We start from the raw sequence: 17089 nt of genomic DNA on the forward strand, positions 1-17089 counted from the left end.
ATTAATGAGTTTGACAAAATTTCATTGCATCGACCGGGAATCGAACCCGGGCCGCCCGCGTGGCAGGCGAGCATTCTACCACTGAACCACCGATGCGATATATCGTTCACAGAACATAATTCTTTCCTTTGCCATTTTGTCATTAATGCTTTGAATGTCATTCCAACAAAAGGAATCGAAATTACACTCTCATTATTTACTTTTTTTTGATGTATTCTTCATTAATGAGTTTGACAAAATTTCATTGCATCGACCGGGAATCGAACTCGTGCCGCCTACGTGTCAGCCGAGCATTCTACCACTGAACCACAGATGCGATACATCGTTCACAGAACATAATTCTTTCCTTTGCCATTTTGTCATTAATGCTTTGAATGTCATTCCAGCAAAAGGAATCGAAATTACACTCTCATTATTTACTTCTTTTTGATGTATTCTTCATTAATGACTTTGACAAAATTTCTTTGCATCGACCGGGAATCGAACCCGTGCCGCCCGCGTGTCAGCCGAGCATTCTACCACAGAACCACCGATGCGATATATCGTTCACAGAACATAATTCTTTCCTTTGCCATTTTGTCATTAATGCTTTGAATGTCATTCCAATAAAAGGAATCGAAATTACACTCTCATTATTTACTTCTTTTTATGTATTCTTCATTAATGAGTTTGACAAAATCTCATTGCATCGACCGGGAATCGAACCCGGGCCGCCCGCGTGGCAGGCGAGCATTCTACCACTGAACCACCGATGCGATATATCGTTCACAGAACATAATTCTTTCCTTTGTCATTTTGTCATTAATGCTTTGAATGTCATTCCAACAAAAGGAATCGAAATTACACTCTCATTATTTACTTCTTTTTGATGTATTCTTCATTAATGAGTTTGACAAAATTTAATTGCATCGACCGGGAATCGAACCCGTGCACCTCGCGTGTCAGCCGAGCATTCTACCACTGAACCACCGATGCGATATATCGTCCACAGAACATAATTCTTTCCTTTGCCATTTTGTCATTAATGCTTTGAATGTCATTCCAGCAAAAGGAATCGAAATTACACTCTCATTATTTACTTCTTTTTGATGTATTCTTCATTAATGAGTTTGACAAAATTTCATTGCATCGACCGGGAATCGAACACGTGCCGCCCGCGTGGCAGGCGAGCATTCTACCACTGAACCACCGATGCGATATATCGTTCACAGAACATAATTCTTTCCTTTGCCATTTTGTCATTAATGCTTTGAATGTCATTCCAATAAAAGGAATCGAAATTACACTCTCATTATTTACTTCTTTTTATGTATTCTTCATTAATGAGTTTGACAAAATTTCATTGCATCGACCGGGAATCGAACCCGGGCCGCCCGCGTGTCAGCCGAGCATTCTACCACTGAACCACCGATGCGATATATCGGTCACAGAACATAATTCTTTCCTTTGCCATTTTGTAATTAATGCTTTGAATGTCATTCCAGCAAAAGGAATCGAAATTACACTCTCATTATTTACTTCTTTTTGATGTATTCTTCATTAATGAGTTTGACAAAATTTCATTGCATCGACCGGGAATCGAACCCGGGCCGCCCGCGTGGCAGGCGAGCATTCTACCACTGAACCACCGATGCGATATATCGTTCACAGAACATAATTCTTTCCTTTGCCATTTTGTCATGAATGCTTTGAATGTCATTCCAACAAAAGGAATCGAAATTACACTCTCATTATTTACTTCTTTTTGATGTATTCTTCATTAATACGTTTGACAAAATTTCATTGCATCGACCGGGAATCGAACCCGGGCCGCCCGCGTGGCAGGCGAGCATTCTACCACTGAACCAGCGATGCGATATATCGGTCACAGAACATAATTCTTTCCTTTGCCATTTTGTCATTAATGCTTTGAATGTCATTCCAACAAAAGGAATCGAAATTACACTCTCATTATTTACTTCTTTTTGATGTATTCTTCATTAATGAGTTTGACAAAATTTCATTGCATCGACCGGGAATCGAACCCGTGCCGCCCGCGTGTCAGCCGAGCATTCTACCACTGAACCACCGATGCGATATATCGTTCACAGAACATAATTCTTTCCTTTGCCATTTTGTCATTAATGCTTTGAATGTCATTCCAACAAAAGGAATCGAAATTACACTCTCATTATTTACTTCTTTTTGATGTATTCTTCATTAATGAGTTTGACAAAATTTCATTGCATCGACCAGGAATCGAACCCGTGCCGCCCGCGTTGCAGGCGAGTATTCTACCACTGAACCACCGATGCGATATATCGTTCACAGAACATAATTCTTTCCTTTGCCATTTTGTCATTAATGCTTTGAATGTCATTCCAGCAAAAGGAATCGAAATTACACTCTCATTATTTACTTATTTTTGATGCATTCTCGATTAATGAGTTTGACAAAATTTCATTGCATTGACCGGGAATCGAACCCGGGCCGCCCGCGTGGCAGGCGAGCATTCTACCACTGAAACACCGATGCGATATATCGTTCACAGAACATAATTCTTTCCTTTGCCATTTTGTCATTAATGCTTTGAATGTCATTCCAGCAAAAGGAATCGAAATTACACTCTCATTATTTACTTCTTTTTGATGTATTCTTCATTAATGAGTTAGACAAAATTTCATTGCATCGACCGGGAATCGAACCCGTGCCGCCCGCGTGGCAGGCGAGCATTCTACCACTGAACCACCGATGCGATATATCGTTCACAGAACATAATTCTTTCCTTTGCCATTTTGTCATTAATGCTTTGAATGTCATTACAATAAAAGGAATCGAAATTACACTCTCATTATTTACTTATTTTTGATGTATTCTTCATTAGTGAGTTTGACAAAATTTCATTGCATCGACCGGGAATCGAACCCGGGCCGCCCGCGCGGCAGGCGAGCATTCTACCACTGAACCACCGATGCGATATATCGTTCACAGAACATAATTTTTTCCTTTGCCATTTTGTCATTAATGCTTTGAATGTCATTCCAGCAAAAGGAATTGAAATTACACTCTCATTATTTACTTCTTTTTGATGTATTCTTCATTAATGAGTTTGACAAAATTTCATTGCACCGACCGGGAATCGAACCCGTGCCGCCCGCGTGTCAGCCGAGCATTCTACCACTGAACCACCGATGCGATATATCGTTCACAGAACATAATTCTTTCCTTTGCCATTTTGTCATTAATGCTTTGAATGTCATTCCAACAAAAGGAATCGAAATTACACTCTCATTATTTACTTCTTTTTGATGTATTCTTCATTAATGAGTTTGACAAAATTTCATTGCATCGACCGGGAATCGAACCCGTGCCGCCCGCGTGGCAGGCGAGCATTCTACCACTGAACCACCGATGCGATATATCGTTCACAGAACATAATTCTTTCCTTTGCCATTTTGTCATTAATGCTTTGAATGTCATTCCAATAAAAGGAATCGAAATTACACTCTCATTATTTACTTCTTTTTGATGTATTCTTCATTAATGAGTTTGACAAAATTTCATTGCATCGACCGGGAATCGAACCCGTGCCGCCCGCGTGTCAGCCGAGCATTCTACCACTGAACCACCGATGCGATATATCGTTCACAGAACATAATTCTTTCCTTTGCCATTTTGTCATTAATGCTTTGAATGTCATTCCAGCAAAAGGAATCGAAATTACACTCTCATTATTTACTTCTTTTTGATGTATTCTTCATTAATGAGTTTGACAAAATTTCATTGCATCGACCGGGAATCGAACCCGGGCCGCCCGCGTGGCAGGCGAGCATTCTACCACTGAACCACCGATGCGATATATCGTTCACAGAACATAATTCTTTCCTTTGCCATTTTGTCATGAATGCTTTGAATGTCATTCCAACAAAAGGAATCGAAATTACACTCTCATTATTTACTTCTTTTTGATGTATTCTTCATTAATGAGTTTGACAAAATTTCATTGCATCGACCGAGAATCGCACCCGGGCCGCCCGCGTGGCAGGCGAGCATTCTACAACTGAACCACCGATGCGATATATCGTTCACAGAACATAATTCTTTCCTTTGCCATTTTGTCATTAATGCTTTGAATGTCATTCCAACAAAAGGAATCGAAATTACACTCTCATTATTTACTTCTTTTTGATGTATTCTTCATTAATGAGTTTGACAAAATTTCATTGCATCGACCGGGAATCGAACTCGTGCCGCCCGCGTGTCAGCCGAGCATTCTACCACTGAACCACAGATGCGATATATCGTTCACAGAACATAATTCTTTCCTTTGCCATTTTGTCATTAATGCTTTGAATGTCATTCCAGCAAAAGGAATCGAAATTACACTCTCATTATTTACTTATTTTTGATGCATTCTCGATTAATGAGTTTGACAAAATTTCATTGCATTGACCGGGAATCGAACCCGGGCCGCCCGCGTGGCAGGCGAACATTCTACCACTGAAACACCGATGCGATATATCGTTCACAGAACATAATTCTTTCCTTTGCCATTTTGTCATTAATGCTTTGAATGTCATTCCAGCAAAAGGAATCGAAATTACACTCTCATTCTTTATTTCTTTTTGATGTATTCTTCATTAATGAGTTTGACAAAATTTCATTGCATCGACCGGGAATCGAACCCGGGCCGCCCGCGTGGCAGGCGAGCATTCTACCACTGAACCACCGATGCGATATATCGTTCACAGAACATAATTCTTTCCTTTGCCATTTTGTCATGAATGCTTTGAATGTCATTCCAACAAAAGGAATCGAAATTACACTCTCATTATTTACTTCTATTCGATGTATTCTTCATGAATGAGTTTGACAAAATTTCATTGCATCGACCGGGAATCGAACCCGGGCCGCCCGCGTGGCAGGCGAGCATTCTACCACTGAACCACCGATGCGATATATCGTTCACAGAACATAATTCTTTCCTTTGCCATTTTGTCATGAATGCTTTGAATGTCATTCCAACAAAAGGAATCGAAATTACACTCTCATTATTTACTTCTTTTTGATGTATTCTTCATTAATGAGTTTGACAAAATTTCATTGCATCGACCGGGAATCGAACCCGGGCCGCCCGCGTGGCAGGCGAGCATTCTACCACTGAACCACCGATGCGATATATCGTTCACAGAACATAATTCTTTCCTTTGCCATTTTGTCATTAATGCTTTGAATGTCATTCCAACAAAAGGAATCGAAATTACACTCTCATTATTTACTTCTTTTTGATGTATTCTTCATTAATGAGTTTGACAAAATTTCATTGCATCGACCGGGAATCGAACCCGTGCCGCCCGCGTGTCAGCCGAGCATTCTACCACTGAACCACCGATGCGATATATCGTTCACAGAACATAATTCTTTCCTTTGTCATTCTGTCATTAATGCTTTGAATGTCATTCCAGCAAAAGGAATCGAAATTACACTCTCATTATTTACTTCTTTTTGATGTATTCTTCATTAATGAGTTTGACAAAATTTCATTGCATCGACCGGGAATCGAACCCGTGCCGCCCGCGTGTCAGCCGAGCATTCTACCACTGAACCACCGATGCGATATATCGTTCACAGAACATAATTCTTTCCTTTGCCATTTTGTCATTAATGCTTTGAATGTCATTCCAACAAAAGGAATCGAAATTACACTCTCATTATTTACTTCTTTTTGATGTATTCTTCATTAATGAGTTTGACAAAATTTCATTGCATCGACCGGGAATCGAACCCGGGCCGCCCGCGTGGCAGGCGAGCATTCTACCACTGAACCACCGATGCGATATATCGTTCACAGAACATAATTCTTTCCTTTGCCATTTTGTCATTAATGCTTTGAATGTCATTCCAACAAAAGGAATCGAAATTACACTCTCATTATTTACTTCTTTTTGATGTATTCTTCATGAATGAGTTTGACAAAATTTCATTGCATCGACCGGGAATCGAACCCGGGCCGCCCGCGTGGCAGGCGAGCATTCTACCACTGAACCACCGATGCGATATATCGTTCACAGAACATAATTCTTTCCTTTGCCATTTTGTCATGAATGCTTTGAATGTCATTCCAACAAAAGGAATCGAAATTACACTCTCATTATTTACTTCTTTTTGATGTATTCTTCATTAATGAGTTTGACAAAATTTCATTGCATCGACCGGGAATCGAACCCGGGCCGCCCGCGTGGCAGGCGAGCATTCTACCACTGAACCACCGATGCGATATATCGTTCACAGAACATAATTCTTTCCTTTGCCATTTTGTCATTAATGCTTTGAATGTCATTCCAACAAAAGGAATCGAAATTACACTCTCATTATTTACTTCTTTTTGATGTATTCTTCATTAATGAGTTTGACAAAATTTCATTGCATCGACCGGGAATCGAACCCGTGCCGCCCGCGTGTCAGCCGAGCATTCTACCACTGAACCACCGATGCGATATATCGTTCACAGAACATAATTCTTTCCTTTGCCATTCTGTCATTAATGCTTTGAATGTCATTCCAGCAAAAGGAATCGAAATTACACTCTCATTATTTACTTCTTTTTGCTGTATTCTTCATTAATGAGTTTGACAAAATTTCATTGCATCGACCGGGAATCGAACCCGTGCCGCCCGCGTGTCAGCCGAGCATTCTACCACTGAACCACCGATGCGATATATCGTTCACAGAACATAATTCTTTCCTTTGTCATTAATGCTTTGAATGTCATTCCAACAAAAGGAATCGAAATTACACTCTCATTATTTACTTCTTTTTGATGTATTCTTCATTAATGAGTTTGACACAATTTCATTGCATCGACCGGGAATCCAACCCGGGCCGCCCGCGTGGCAGGCGAGCATTCTACCACTGAACCACCGATGCGATATATCGTTCACAGAACATAATTCTTTCCTTTGCCATTTTGTCATTAATGCTTTGAATGTCATTCCAACAAAAGGAATCGAAATTACACTCTCATTATTTACTTCTTTTTGATGTATTCTTCATTAATGAGTTTGACAAAATTTCATTGCATCGACCGGGAATCGAACCCGGGCCGCCCGCGTGGCAGGCGAGCATTCTACCACTGAACCACCGATGCGATATATCGTTCACAGAACATAATTTTTTGCTTTGCCATTTTGTTATTAATGCTTTGAATGTCATTCCAGCAAAAGGAATCGAAATTACACTCTCATTAGTTACTTATTTTTGATGCATTCTAGATTAATGAGTGTGACAAAATTTCATTGCATCGACCGGGAATCGAACCCGGGCCGCCCGCGTAGCAGGCGAGCATTCTACCACTGAACCACCGATGCAATATATCGTTCGCAGGACATAATTCTTTCCTTTGCCATTTTGTCATAAATGCTTTGAATGTCATTCCAACAAAAGGAATCGAAATTACACTCTCATTATTTACTTAGTTTTTGATGTATTCTTCATTAATGAGTTTGACAAAATTTCATTGCATCGACCGGGAATCGAACCCGGGCCGCCCGCGTGGCAGGCGAGCATTCTACCACTGAACCACCGATGCGATATATTGTTCACGGAACATAATTCTTTCCTTTGCCATTTTGTCATTAATGCTTTGAATGTCATTATAACAAAAGGAATCGAAATTACACTCTCATTATTTACTTTTTTTTTATGTATTCTTGATTAATGAGTTTGACAAAATTTCATTGCATCGACCCGGAATCGATCCCAGGCCCCCCGTGTTGCAGCTGCGCATTCCACCACTGAACCACCGATGCGATATATCGTGCACTGAACATAATTCTTTCCTTTGCCATTTTGTCATTAATGCTTTGAATGTCATTCCAACAAAAGGAATCGAAATTACACTCTCATTATTTACTTCGTTGTTTATGTATTCTTCATTAATGAGTTTGACAAAATTTCATTGCATTGGATCGTTAATTGAACCCGGGCCGCCCGCATGGCAGGCGAGCATTCTACCACTGAACCACCGATGCGATATATCGTTCACAGAACATAATTATTTCCTTTGCCATTTTGTCATTAATGCTTTGAATGTCATTCCAACAAAAGGAATCGAAATTACACTCTCATTATTTACGTATTTTTGATGTATTCTTCATTAATGAGTTTGACAAAATTTCATTGCATCGACCGGGAATCGAACCCGGGCCGCCCGCGTGGCAGGCGAGCATTCTACCACTGAACCACCGATGCGATATATCGTTCACAGAACATAATTCTTTCATTTGCCATTTTGTCATTAATGCTTTGAATGTCATTCCAGCAAAAGGAATCGAAATTACACTCTCATTATTTACTTATTTTTGATGTATTCTTCATTAATGAGTTTGACAAAATTTCATTGCCTCGACCGGAAATCGAACCCGGGCCGCCCGCGTGGCAGGCGAGCATTCTACCACTGAACCACCGATGCGATATATCGTTCACAGAACATAATTCTTTTCTTTGCCATTTTGTCATTAATGCTTTGAATGTCATTCCAACAAAAGGAATCGAAATTACACTTTCATTATTTACTTCGTTATCGATGTATTCTTCATTAATGAGTTTGACAAAATTTCATTGCGTCGACCGGGAATCGAACCCGGGCCGCCCGCGTGGCAGGCGAGCATTCTACCACTGAACCACCGATGCGATATATCGTTCACAGAACATAATTCTTTCCTTTGCCATTTTGTCATTAATGCTTTGAATTTTATTCCAACAAAAGGAATCGAAATTACACTCTCATTATTTACTTATTTTTGATGTATTCTTCATTAATGAGTTTGACAAAATTTCATTGCATCGACCGGGAATCGAACCCGTGCTGCCCGCGTGGAAGGCGAGCATTCTACCACTGAACCACCGAGGCGATATATCGTTAACAGAACATAATTCTTTCCTTTGCCATTTTGTCATTAATGCTTTGAATGTCATTCCAACAAAAGGAATCGAAATTACACTCTCATTATTTACTTCGTTTTTGATGTATTCTTCATTAATGAGTTTGACAAAATTTCATTGCATCGACCGGTAATCGAACCCGGGCCGCCCGCGTGGCAGGCGAGACTTCTACCACTGAACCACCGATTTGATATATGGTTCACAGAACATAATTCTTTCCTTTGCCATTTTGTCATGAATGCTTTGAATGTCATTCCAACAAAAGGAATCGAAATTACACTCTCATTATTTAATTATTTTTGATGTATTCTTGATTAATGAGTTTGACAAAATTTCATTGCATCGACCCCGAATCGAACCCGGGCCCCCGTGTTGCAGCCGAGCATTCTACCACTGAACCACCGATGAGATATATCGTTCACAGAACATAATTCTTTCCTTTGCCATTTTGTCATTAATGCTTTGAATGTCATTCCAACAAAAGGAATCGAAATTACACTCTCATTATTTAATCATTTTTGAAGTATTCTTCATTAATGAGTTTGACAAAATTTCATTGCATCGACCCGGAATCGAACCCGGACCGCCCGCCTGGCAGGCGAGCATTCTACCACTGATCCACCGATGCGATATATCGTTCACAGAACATAATTCTTTCCTTTGCCATTTTGTCATTAATGCTTTGAATGTCATTCCAACAAAAGGAATCGAAATTACAATCTCATTATATAATGATTTTTGATGTATTCTTGATTAATGAGTTTGACAAAGTTTCATTGCATCGACCCGGAATCGAACCCGAGCCCATCGTGTAGCAGCCGAGCATTCTACCACTGAACCACCAATGCGATATATCGTTCACAGAACATAATTCTTTCCTTTGCCATTTTGTCATTAATACTTTGAATGTCATTCCAACAAAAGGAATCGAAATTACACTCTCATTATTTACTTATTTTTGATGTATGCTTCATTAATGAGTTTGACAAAATTTCATTGCATCGACCGGGAATCGAACCCGGGCCGCCCGCGTGGCAGGCGAGCATTCTACCACTGAACCACCGATGCGATATATTGTTCACAGAACATACTTCTTTCCTTTGCCATTTTGTCATTAATGCTTTGAATGTCATTCCAACAAAAGGAATCGAAATTACACTCTCAATATTTAATTATTTTTGATGTATTCTTCATTAATGAGTTTGACAAAATTTCATTGCATCGACCGGGAATCGAACCCGGGCCCCCCGCGTTGCAGCCGAGCATTCTACCACTGAACCACCGATGCGATATATCGATCACAGAACATAATTCTTTCCTTTGCCATTTTGTCATTAATGCTTTGAATGTCATTCCAACAAAAGGAATCGAAATTACACTCTCATTATTTACTTCGTTTTTGATGTATTCTTCATTAATGAGTTTGACAAAATTTCATTGCATCGACCGGGAATCGAACCCGGGCCGCCCGCGTGGCAGGCGAGCATCCTAACACTGAACCACCGACGCGATATATCGTTCACGGAACATAATTCTTTCATTTGCCATTTTGTCATTAATGCTTTGAATGTCATTCCAACAAAAGGAATCGAAATTACACTCTCATTATTTAATTATTTTTGATGTATTCTTCATTAATGAGTTTGACAAAATTTCATTGCATCGACCCCGAATCGAACCCGGGCCCCGTGTTGCAGCCGAGCATTCTACCACTGAACCGCCGATGCGATATATCGTTCACAGAACATAATTCTTTCCTTTGCCATTCTGTCATTAATGCTTTGAATGTCTTTCCAACAAAAGGAATCGAAATTACACTCTCATTATTTACTTATTTTTGATGTATTCTTCATTAATGAGTTTGACAAAATTTCATTGCATCGACCGGGAATCGAACCCGGGCCGCCCGTGTGGCAGGCGAGCAGTCTACCACTGAACGACCGATGCGATATATCGTTCACAGAACATAATTCTTTCCTTTGCCATTTTGTCATTAATGCTTTGAATGTCATTCCAACAAAAGGAATCGAAATTACACTCTCATTATTTAATTATTTTTTCTGTAGTCTTGATTAATGAGTTTGACAAAATTTCATTGCATCGACACGGAATCGATCCCGGGCCCCCCGTGTTGCAGCCGAGCATTCTACCACTGAACCACCGATGCGATATATCGTTCAGTGAACATAATTCTTTCCTTTCCCATTTTGTCATTAATGCTTTGAATGTCATTCCAACAAAAGGAATCGAAATTACACTCTCATTATTTACTTCGTTGTTTATGTATTCTTCATTAATGAGTTTGACAAAATTTCATTGCATTGGATCGTTAATTGATCCCGGGCCGCCCGCGTTGCAGGCGAGCATTCTACCACTGAACCACCGATGCGATATATCGTTCACAGAACATAATTATTTCCTTTGCCATTTTGTCATTAATGCTTTGAATGTCATTCCAACAAAAGGAATCGAAATTACACTCTCATTATTTACGTATTTTTGATGTATTCTTCATTAATGAGTTTGACAAAATTTCATTGCATCGACCGGGAATCGAACCCGGGCCGCCCGCGTGGCAGGCGAGCATTCTACCACTGAACCACCGATGCAATATATCGTTAACAGAACGTAATTCTTTCCTTCGCCATTTTGTCATTAATGCTTGGAATGTCATTCCAACAAAAGGAATCGAAATTACACTCTCATTATTTACTTATTTTTTATGTATTCTTCATTAATGAGTTTGACAAAATTTCATTGCATCGACCGGGAATCGAACCCGGGCCGCCCGCGTGGCAGGCGAGACTTCTACCACTGAACCACCGATGCGATATATCGTTCACAGAACATAATTCTTTCCTTTGCCATTTTGTCATTAATGCTTTGAATGTAATTCCAACAAAAGGAAACGAAATTACACTCTCATTATTTACTTATTTTTGATGTATTCTTCATTAATGAGTTTGACACAATTTCATTGCATCGACCGGGAATCGAACCCGGGCCGCCCGCGTGGCAGGCGAGCATTCTACCACTGAATCACCGATGCGATATATCGTTCACAGAACATAATTCTTTCCTTTGCCATTTTGTCATTAATGCTTTGAATGTCATTCCAACAAAAGGAATCGAAATTACACTCTCATTATTTACTTCGTTTTCGATGTATTCTTCATTAATGAGTTTGACAAAATTTCATTGCATCGACCGGGAATCGAACCCGGGCCGCCCGCGTAGCAGGCGCGCATTCTACCACTGAACCACCGATGCGATATATCGTTCACAGAACATAATTCTTTCCTTTGCCATTTTCATTAATGCTTTGAACGTCATTCCAACAAAAGGAATCGAAATAACACTCTCATTATTTACTTATTTTTGATGTATTCTTCATTAATGAGTTTGACAAAATTTCATTGCATCGACCGGGAATCGAACCCGTGCTGCCCGCGTGGAAGGCGAGCATTCTACCACTGAACCACCGATGCGATATATCGTTCACAGAACATAATTCTTTCCTTTGCCATTTTGTCATTAATGCTTTGAATGTCATTCCAACAAAAGGAATCGAAATTACACTCTCATTATTTACTTCGTTTTTGATGTATTCTTCATTAATGAGTTTGACAAAATTTCATTGCATCGACCGGTAATCGAACCCGGGCCGCCCGCGTGGCAGGCGAGACTTCTACCACTGAACCACCGATGCGATATATGGTTCACAGAACATAATTCTTTCCTTTGCCATTTTGTAATTAATGCTTTGAATGTCATTCCAACAAAAGGAATCGAAATTACACTCTCATTATTTAATTATTTTTGATGTATTCTTGATTAATGAGTTTGACAAAATTTCATTGCATCGACCCCGAATCGAACCCGGGCCCCCGTGTTGCAGCCGAGCATTCTACCACTGAACCACCGATGAGATATATCGTTCACAGAACATAATTCTTTCCTTTGCCATTTTGTCATTAATGCTTTGAATGTCATTCCAACAAAAGGAATCGAAATTACACTCTCATTATTTAATCATTTTTGAAGTATTCTTCATTAATGAGTTTGACAAAATTTCATTGCATCGACCCGGAATCGAACCCGGACCGCCCGCCTGGCAGGCGAGCATTCTACCACTGATCCACCGATGCGATATATCGTTCACAGAACATAATTCTTTCCTTTGCCATTTTGTCATTAATGCTTTGAATGTCATTCCAACAAAAGGAATCGAAATTACAATCTCATTATATAATGATTTTTGATGTATTCTTGATTAATGAGTTTGACAAAGTTTCATTGCATCGACCCGGAATCGAACCCGGGCCCATCGTGTAGCAGCCGAGCATTCTACCACTGAACCACCAATGCGATATATCGTTCACAGAACATAATTCTTTCCTTTGCCATTTTGTCATTAATACTTTGAATGTCATTCCAACAAAAGGAATCGAAATTACACTCTCATTATTTACTTATTTTTGATGTATGCTTCATTAATGAGTTTGACAAAATTTCATTGCATCGACCGGGAATCGAACCCGGGCCGCTCGCGTGGCAGGCGAGCATTCTACCACTGAACCACCGATGCGATATATTGTTCACAGAACATACTTCTTTCCTTTGCCATTTTGTCATTAATGCTTTGAATGTCATTCCAACAAAAGGAATCGAAATTACACTCTCAATATTTAATTATTTTTGATGTATTCTTCATTAATGAGTTTGACAAAATTTCATTGCATCGACCGGGAATCGAACCCGGGCCCCCCGCGTTGCAGCCGAGCATTCTACCACTGAACCAACGATGCGATATATCGATCACAGAACATAATTCTTTCCTTTGCCATTTTGTCATTAATGCTTTGAATGTCATTCCAACAGAAGGAATCGAAATTACACTCTCATTATTTACTTCGTTTTTGATGTATTCTTCATTAATGAGTTTGACAAAATTTCATTGCATCGACCGGGAATCGAACCCGGGCCGCCCGCGTGGCAGGCGAGCATCCTAACACTGAACCACCGATGCGATATATCGTTCACGGAACATAATTCTTTCCTTTGCCATTTTGTCATTAATGCTTTGAATGTCATTCCAACAAAAGGAATCGAAATTACACTCTCATTATTTAATTATTTTTTATGTATTCTTGATTAATGAGTTTGACACAATTTCATTGCATCGACCCCGAATCGAACCCGGGCCCCGTGTTGCAGACGAGCATTCTACCACTGAACCGCCGATGCGATATATCGTTCACAGAACATAATTCTTTCCTTTGCCATTTTGTCATTAATGCTTTGAATGTCTTTCCAACAAAAGGAATCGAAATTACACTCTCATTATTTACTTATTTTTGATGTATTCTTCATTAATGAGTTTGACAAAATTTCATTGCATCGACCGGGAATCGAACCCGGGCCGCCCGTGTGGCAGGCGAGCAGTCTACCACTGAACCACCGATGCAATATATCGTTAACAGAACATGATTCTTTCCTTTGGCATTTTGTCATTAATGCTTTGAATGTCATTCCAACAAAAGGAATCGAAATTACACTCTCATTATTTACTTATTTCTGATGTATTCTTCATTAATGAGTTTGACAAAATTTCATTACATCGACCAGGAATCGAACCCGGGCCGCCCGTGTGGAAAGCGAGCATTCTACCACTGAACCACCGATGCGATATATCGTTCACAGAACATAATTCTTTCCTTTGCCATTTTGTCATTAATGCTTTGAATGTCATTCCAACAAAAGGAATCGAAATTACACTCTCATTATTTACTTATTTTTGATGTATTCTTCATTAATGGGTTTGACAAAATTTCATTGCATCGACCGGGAATCGAACCCGGGCCGCCCGCGTGGCAGGCGAGCATTCTACCACTGAACCACCGATGCGATATATCGTTCACAGAACATAATTCTTTCCTTTGCCATTTTGTCATTAATGCTTTGAATGTCATTCCAACAAAAGGAATCGAAATTACACTCTCATTATTTAATTATTTCTAATGTATTCTTTATTAATGAGTTTGACAAAATTTCATTGCATCGACCGGGAATCGAACCCGGGCCGCCCGCGAGGCAGGCGAGCATCCTACCACTGAATCACCGATGCGATATATCGTTGACAGAACATAATTCTTTCCTTTGCCATTTTGTCATTAATGCTTTGAATGTCATTCCAACAAAAGGAATCGAAATTACACTCTCATTATTTACTTATTTCTGATGTATTCTTCATTAATGAGTTTGACAAAATTTCATTGCGTCGGCCCGGAATCGAACCCGGACCGCCAGACTGGCAGGCGAGCATTCTACCACTGAACCACCGATGCGATATATCGTTCACAGAACATAATTCTTTCCTTTGCCATTTTGTCATTAATGCTTTGAATGTCATTCCAACAAAAGGAATCGAAATTACACTCTCATTATTTACGTATTTTTGATGTATTCTTCATTAATGAGTTTGACAAAATTTCATTGTATCGACCGGAAATCGAGCCCGGGCCGCCTGCGTGGAAGGCGAGCATTTTACCACTGAACCACCGATTCGATATATCGTTCACAGAACATAATTCTTTCCTTTGCCATTTTGTCATTAATGCTTTGAATGTCATTCCAACAAAAGGAATCGAAATTACACTCTCATTATTTGCTTCGTTTTTTATGTATTCTTCATTAATGAGTTTGACAAAATTTCATTGCATCGACCGGGAATCGAACCCGGGCCGCCCGCGTGGCAGGCGAGCATTCTACCACTGAACCACCGATGCGATATATCGTTCACAGAACATAATTCTTTCCTTTGCCATTTTGTCATTAATGCTTTGAATGTCATTCCAACAAAAGGAATCGAAATTACACTCTCATTATTTTCTTATTTTTTATGTATTCTTCATTAATGAGTTTGACAAAATTTCATTGCATCGACCGGGAATCGAACCCGGGCCGCCCGCGTGGCAGGCGAGCATTTTACCACTGAACCACCGATGCGATATATCGTTCACAGAACATAATTCTTTCCTTTGCCATTTTGTCATTAATGCTTTGAATGTCATTCCAACAAAAGGAATCGAAATTACACTCTCATTCTTTATTTCTTTTTTATGTATTCTTCATAAATGAGTTTGACAAAATTTCATTGCCTCGACCGGGAATCGAACCCGTGCAAACCCGCGTTGCAGGCGAGCATTCTACCACTGAACCACCGATGCGATATATCGTTAACAGAACATAATTCTTTCCTTTGCCATTTTGTAATTAATGCTTTGAATGTCATTACAACAAAAGAAATCGAAATTACACTCTCATTATTTACTTCGTTTTTTATGTATTCTCCATTAATGAGTTTGACAAAATTTCATTGCATTTACCGGGAATCGAACCCGGGCCGCCCGCGTGGCAGGCGAGCATTCTACCACTGAACCACCGATGCGATATATCGTTCACAGAACATAATTCTTTCCTTTGCTATTTTGTAATTAATGCTTTGAATGTCATTACAACAAAAGAAATCGAAATTACACTCTCATTATTTACTTCGTTTTTTATGTATTCTCCATTAATGAGTTTGACAAAATTTCATTGCATTTAACGGGAATCGAACCCGGGCGTCCCGCGTGGCAGGCGAGCATTCTACCACTGAACCACCGATGCGATATATCGTTAACAGAACATAATTCTTTCCTTTGCCATTTTGTCATTAATGCTTTGAATGTCATTACAACAAAAGAAATCGAAATTACACTCTCATTATTTACTTCGTTTTTTATGTATTCTCCATTACTGAGTTTGACAAAATTTCATTGCATTTACCGGGAATCGAACCCGGGCCGCCCGCGTGGCAGGCGAGCATTCTACCACTGAACCACCGATGCGATATATCGTTCGCAGAACATAATTCTTTCCTTGGCCATTTTGTAATTAATGCTTTGAATGTCATTCCAACAAAAGGAATCGAAATTACACTCTTATTATTTACTTATTTTTTATGTATTCTTCATTAATGAGTTTGACAAAATTTCATTGCATCGACCGGGAATCGAACCCGGGCCGCCCGCGTGGCAGGCGAGCATTCTACCACTGAACCACCGATGCGATATATCGTTCACAGAACATAATTCTTTCCTTTGCCATTTTGTCATTAATGCTT

At 39.7% G+C, this 17089-nt stretch overlaps 46 non-coding genes across 46 annotated transcripts; all 46 read right to left on the reverse strand.

Annotated features, from left to right (window-relative positions):
* Nucleotides 1-25: 25 nt before the first annotated feature.
* On the reverse strand, nt 26-96 carry Trnag-gcc (transfer RNA glycine (anticodon GCC)). Its single transcript has one exon. It is a non-coding gene; the product is annotated as a tRNA-Gly (tRNA).
* A 588-nt stretch (nt 97-684) lies between these two features.
* Nucleotides 685-755, reverse strand: Trnag-gcc (transfer RNA glycine (anticodon GCC)). Its single transcript has one exon. It is a non-coding gene; the product is annotated as a tRNA-Gly (tRNA).
* Nucleotides 756-904: 149 nt separating this feature from the next.
* Nucleotides 905-975, reverse strand: Trnav-gac (transfer RNA valine (anticodon GAC)). Its single transcript has one exon. It is a non-coding gene; the product is annotated as a tRNA-Val (tRNA).
* Nucleotides 976-1343: 368 nt separating this feature from the next.
* Trnav-gac (transfer RNA valine (anticodon GAC)) lies at nt 1344-1414 on the reverse strand. The gene has a single exon. It is a non-coding gene; the product is annotated as a tRNA-Val (tRNA).
* Nucleotides 1415-1563: 149 nt separating this feature from the next.
* Trnag-gcc (transfer RNA glycine (anticodon GCC)) lies at nt 1564-1634 on the reverse strand. The gene has a single exon. It is a non-coding gene; the product is annotated as a tRNA-Gly (tRNA).
* A 149-nt stretch (nt 1635-1783) lies between these two features.
* Trnag-gcc (transfer RNA glycine (anticodon GCC)) lies at nt 1784-1854 on the reverse strand. Its single transcript has one exon. It is a non-coding gene; the product is annotated as a tRNA-Gly (tRNA).
* A 149-nt stretch (nt 1855-2003) lies between these two features.
* Trnav-gac (transfer RNA valine (anticodon GAC)) lies at nt 2004-2074 on the reverse strand. The gene has a single exon. It is a non-coding gene; the product is annotated as a tRNA-Val (tRNA).
* A 149-nt stretch (nt 2075-2223) lies between these two features.
* Nucleotides 2224-2294, reverse strand: Trnac-gca (transfer RNA cysteine (anticodon GCA)). The gene has a single exon. It is a non-coding gene; the product is annotated as a tRNA-Cys (tRNA).
* Nucleotides 2295-2663: 369 nt separating this feature from the next.
* Trnag-gcc (transfer RNA glycine (anticodon GCC)) lies at nt 2664-2734 on the reverse strand. Its single transcript has one exon. It is a non-coding gene; the product is annotated as a tRNA-Gly (tRNA).
* A 149-nt stretch (nt 2735-2883) lies between these two features.
* Nucleotides 2884-2954, reverse strand: Trnag-gcc (transfer RNA glycine (anticodon GCC)). Its single transcript has one exon. It is a non-coding gene; the product is annotated as a tRNA-Gly (tRNA).
* A 149-nt stretch (nt 2955-3103) lies between these two features.
* On the reverse strand, nt 3104-3174 carry Trnav-gac (transfer RNA valine (anticodon GAC)). Its single transcript has one exon. It is a non-coding gene; the product is annotated as a tRNA-Val (tRNA).
* A 149-nt stretch (nt 3175-3323) lies between these two features.
* Nucleotides 3324-3394, reverse strand: Trnag-gcc (transfer RNA glycine (anticodon GCC)). Its single transcript has one exon. It is a non-coding gene; the product is annotated as a tRNA-Gly (tRNA).
* Nucleotides 3395-3543: 149 nt separating this feature from the next.
* Trnav-gac (transfer RNA valine (anticodon GAC)) lies at nt 3544-3614 on the reverse strand. Its single transcript has one exon. It is a non-coding gene; the product is annotated as a tRNA-Val (tRNA).
* Nucleotides 3615-3763: 149 nt separating this feature from the next.
* Trnag-gcc (transfer RNA glycine (anticodon GCC)) lies at nt 3764-3834 on the reverse strand. Its single transcript has one exon. It is a non-coding gene; the product is annotated as a tRNA-Gly (tRNA).
* Nucleotides 3835-4643: 809 nt separating this feature from the next.
* On the reverse strand, nt 4644-4714 carry Trnag-gcc (transfer RNA glycine (anticodon GCC)). Its single transcript has one exon. It is a non-coding gene; the product is annotated as a tRNA-Gly (tRNA).
* A 149-nt stretch (nt 4715-4863) lies between these two features.
* On the reverse strand, nt 4864-4934 carry Trnag-gcc (transfer RNA glycine (anticodon GCC)). Its single transcript has one exon. It is a non-coding gene; the product is annotated as a tRNA-Gly (tRNA).
* Nucleotides 4935-5083: 149 nt separating this feature from the next.
* Trnag-gcc (transfer RNA glycine (anticodon GCC)) lies at nt 5084-5154 on the reverse strand. The gene has a single exon. It is a non-coding gene; the product is annotated as a tRNA-Gly (tRNA).
* A 149-nt stretch (nt 5155-5303) lies between these two features.
* Trnav-gac (transfer RNA valine (anticodon GAC)) lies at nt 5304-5374 on the reverse strand. The gene has a single exon. It is a non-coding gene; the product is annotated as a tRNA-Val (tRNA).
* Nucleotides 5375-5523: 149 nt separating this feature from the next.
* Nucleotides 5524-5594, reverse strand: Trnav-gac (transfer RNA valine (anticodon GAC)). Its single transcript has one exon. It is a non-coding gene; the product is annotated as a tRNA-Val (tRNA).
* Nucleotides 5595-5743: 149 nt separating this feature from the next.
* Nucleotides 5744-5814, reverse strand: Trnag-gcc (transfer RNA glycine (anticodon GCC)). The gene has a single exon. It is a non-coding gene; the product is annotated as a tRNA-Gly (tRNA).
* A 149-nt stretch (nt 5815-5963) lies between these two features.
* On the reverse strand, nt 5964-6034 carry Trnag-gcc (transfer RNA glycine (anticodon GCC)). Its single transcript has one exon. It is a non-coding gene; the product is annotated as a tRNA-Gly (tRNA).
* A 149-nt stretch (nt 6035-6183) lies between these two features.
* Trnag-gcc (transfer RNA glycine (anticodon GCC)) lies at nt 6184-6254 on the reverse strand. Its single transcript has one exon. It is a non-coding gene; the product is annotated as a tRNA-Gly (tRNA).
* A 149-nt stretch (nt 6255-6403) lies between these two features.
* Nucleotides 6404-6474, reverse strand: Trnav-gac (transfer RNA valine (anticodon GAC)). Its single transcript has one exon. It is a non-coding gene; the product is annotated as a tRNA-Val (tRNA).
* Nucleotides 6475-6623: 149 nt separating this feature from the next.
* Trnav-gac (transfer RNA valine (anticodon GAC)) lies at nt 6624-6694 on the reverse strand. The gene has a single exon. It is a non-coding gene; the product is annotated as a tRNA-Val (tRNA).
* Nucleotides 6695-6835: 141 nt separating this feature from the next.
* Trnag-gcc (transfer RNA glycine (anticodon GCC)) lies at nt 6836-6906 on the reverse strand. Its single transcript has one exon. It is a non-coding gene; the product is annotated as a tRNA-Gly (tRNA).
* Nucleotides 6907-7055: 149 nt separating this feature from the next.
* Nucleotides 7056-7126, reverse strand: Trnag-gcc (transfer RNA glycine (anticodon GCC)). Its single transcript has one exon. It is a non-coding gene; the product is annotated as a tRNA-Gly (tRNA).
* A 149-nt stretch (nt 7127-7275) lies between these two features.
* Nucleotides 7276-7346, reverse strand: Trnas-gcu (transfer RNA serine (anticodon GCU)). The gene has a single exon. It is a non-coding gene; the product is annotated as a tRNA-Ser (tRNA).
* Nucleotides 7347-7496: 150 nt separating this feature from the next.
* On the reverse strand, nt 7497-7567 carry Trnag-gcc (transfer RNA glycine (anticodon GCC)). Its single transcript has one exon. It is a non-coding gene; the product is annotated as a tRNA-Gly (tRNA).
* A 591-nt stretch (nt 7568-8158) lies between these two features.
* Nucleotides 8159-8229, reverse strand: Trnag-gcc (transfer RNA glycine (anticodon GCC)). The gene has a single exon. It is a non-coding gene; the product is annotated as a tRNA-Gly (tRNA).
* A 370-nt stretch (nt 8230-8599) lies between these two features.
* Nucleotides 8600-8670, reverse strand: Trnag-gcc (transfer RNA glycine (anticodon GCC)). Its single transcript has one exon. It is a non-coding gene; the product is annotated as a tRNA-Gly (tRNA).
* A 149-nt stretch (nt 8671-8819) lies between these two features.
* Trnag-ucc (transfer RNA glycine (anticodon UCC)) lies at nt 8820-8890 on the reverse strand. Its single transcript has one exon. It is a non-coding gene; the product is annotated as a tRNA-Gly (tRNA).
* A 1029-nt stretch (nt 8891-9919) lies between these two features.
* Nucleotides 9920-9990, reverse strand: Trnag-gcc (transfer RNA glycine (anticodon GCC)). Its single transcript has one exon. It is a non-coding gene; the product is annotated as a tRNA-Gly (tRNA).
* Nucleotides 9991-10139: 149 nt separating this feature from the next.
* Trnac-gca (transfer RNA cysteine (anticodon GCA)) lies at nt 10140-10210 on the reverse strand. Its single transcript has one exon. It is a non-coding gene; the product is annotated as a tRNA-Cys (tRNA).
* A 1250-nt stretch (nt 10211-11460) lies between these two features.
* On the reverse strand, nt 11461-11531 carry Trnag-gcc (transfer RNA glycine (anticodon GCC)). The gene has a single exon. It is a non-coding gene; the product is annotated as a tRNA-Gly (tRNA).
* Nucleotides 11532-11680: 149 nt separating this feature from the next.
* Trnag-gcc (transfer RNA glycine (anticodon GCC)) lies at nt 11681-11751 on the reverse strand. The gene has a single exon. It is a non-coding gene; the product is annotated as a tRNA-Gly (tRNA).
* Nucleotides 11752-11900: 149 nt separating this feature from the next.
* Trnag-gcc (transfer RNA glycine (anticodon GCC)) lies at nt 11901-11971 on the reverse strand. The gene has a single exon. It is a non-coding gene; the product is annotated as a tRNA-Gly (tRNA).
* Nucleotides 11972-12121: 150 nt separating this feature from the next.
* Trnas-gcu (transfer RNA serine (anticodon GCU)) lies at nt 12122-12192 on the reverse strand. Its single transcript has one exon. It is a non-coding gene; the product is annotated as a tRNA-Ser (tRNA).
* Nucleotides 12193-12339: 147 nt separating this feature from the next.
* On the reverse strand, nt 12340-12410 carry Trnag-ucc (transfer RNA glycine (anticodon UCC)). The gene has a single exon. It is a non-coding gene; the product is annotated as a tRNA-Gly (tRNA).
* A 1029-nt stretch (nt 12411-13439) lies between these two features.
* Nucleotides 13440-13510, reverse strand: Trnag-gcc (transfer RNA glycine (anticodon GCC)). Its single transcript has one exon. It is a non-coding gene; the product is annotated as a tRNA-Gly (tRNA).
* A 149-nt stretch (nt 13511-13659) lies between these two features.
* Nucleotides 13660-13730, reverse strand: Trnac-gca (transfer RNA cysteine (anticodon GCA)). Its single transcript has one exon. It is a non-coding gene; the product is annotated as a tRNA-Cys (tRNA).
* An 808-nt stretch (nt 13731-14538) lies between these two features.
* On the reverse strand, nt 14539-14609 carry Trnag-ucc (transfer RNA glycine (anticodon UCC)). The gene has a single exon. It is a non-coding gene; the product is annotated as a tRNA-Gly (tRNA).
* Nucleotides 14610-14758: 149 nt separating this feature from the next.
* Nucleotides 14759-14829, reverse strand: Trnag-gcc (transfer RNA glycine (anticodon GCC)). The gene has a single exon. It is a non-coding gene; the product is annotated as a tRNA-Gly (tRNA).
* Nucleotides 14830-15639: 810 nt separating this feature from the next.
* On the reverse strand, nt 15640-15710 carry Trnag-gcc (transfer RNA glycine (anticodon GCC)). Its single transcript has one exon. It is a non-coding gene; the product is annotated as a tRNA-Gly (tRNA).
* Nucleotides 15711-15859: 149 nt separating this feature from the next.
* Nucleotides 15860-15930, reverse strand: Trnag-gcc (transfer RNA glycine (anticodon GCC)). The gene has a single exon. It is a non-coding gene; the product is annotated as a tRNA-Gly (tRNA).
* Nucleotides 15931-16079: 149 nt separating this feature from the next.
* On the reverse strand, nt 16080-16151 carry Trnac-gca (transfer RNA cysteine (anticodon GCA)). Its single transcript has one exon. It is a non-coding gene; the product is annotated as a tRNA-Cys (tRNA).
* An 812-nt stretch (nt 16152-16963) lies between these two features.
* Nucleotides 16964-17034, reverse strand: Trnag-gcc (transfer RNA glycine (anticodon GCC)). Its single transcript has one exon. It is a non-coding gene; the product is annotated as a tRNA-Gly (tRNA).
* Nucleotides 17035-17089: the final 55 nt, after the last annotated feature.

The sequence above is a fragment of the Euprymna scolopes genome, chromosome 7 (assembly GCF_053919585.1).
Source record: "Euprymna scolopes isolate OS-2025 chromosome 7, ASM5391958v1, whole genome shotgun sequence".
Lineage (NCBI taxonomy): Eukaryota > Metazoa > Mollusca > Cephalopoda > Sepiida > Sepiolidae > Euprymna > Euprymna scolopes.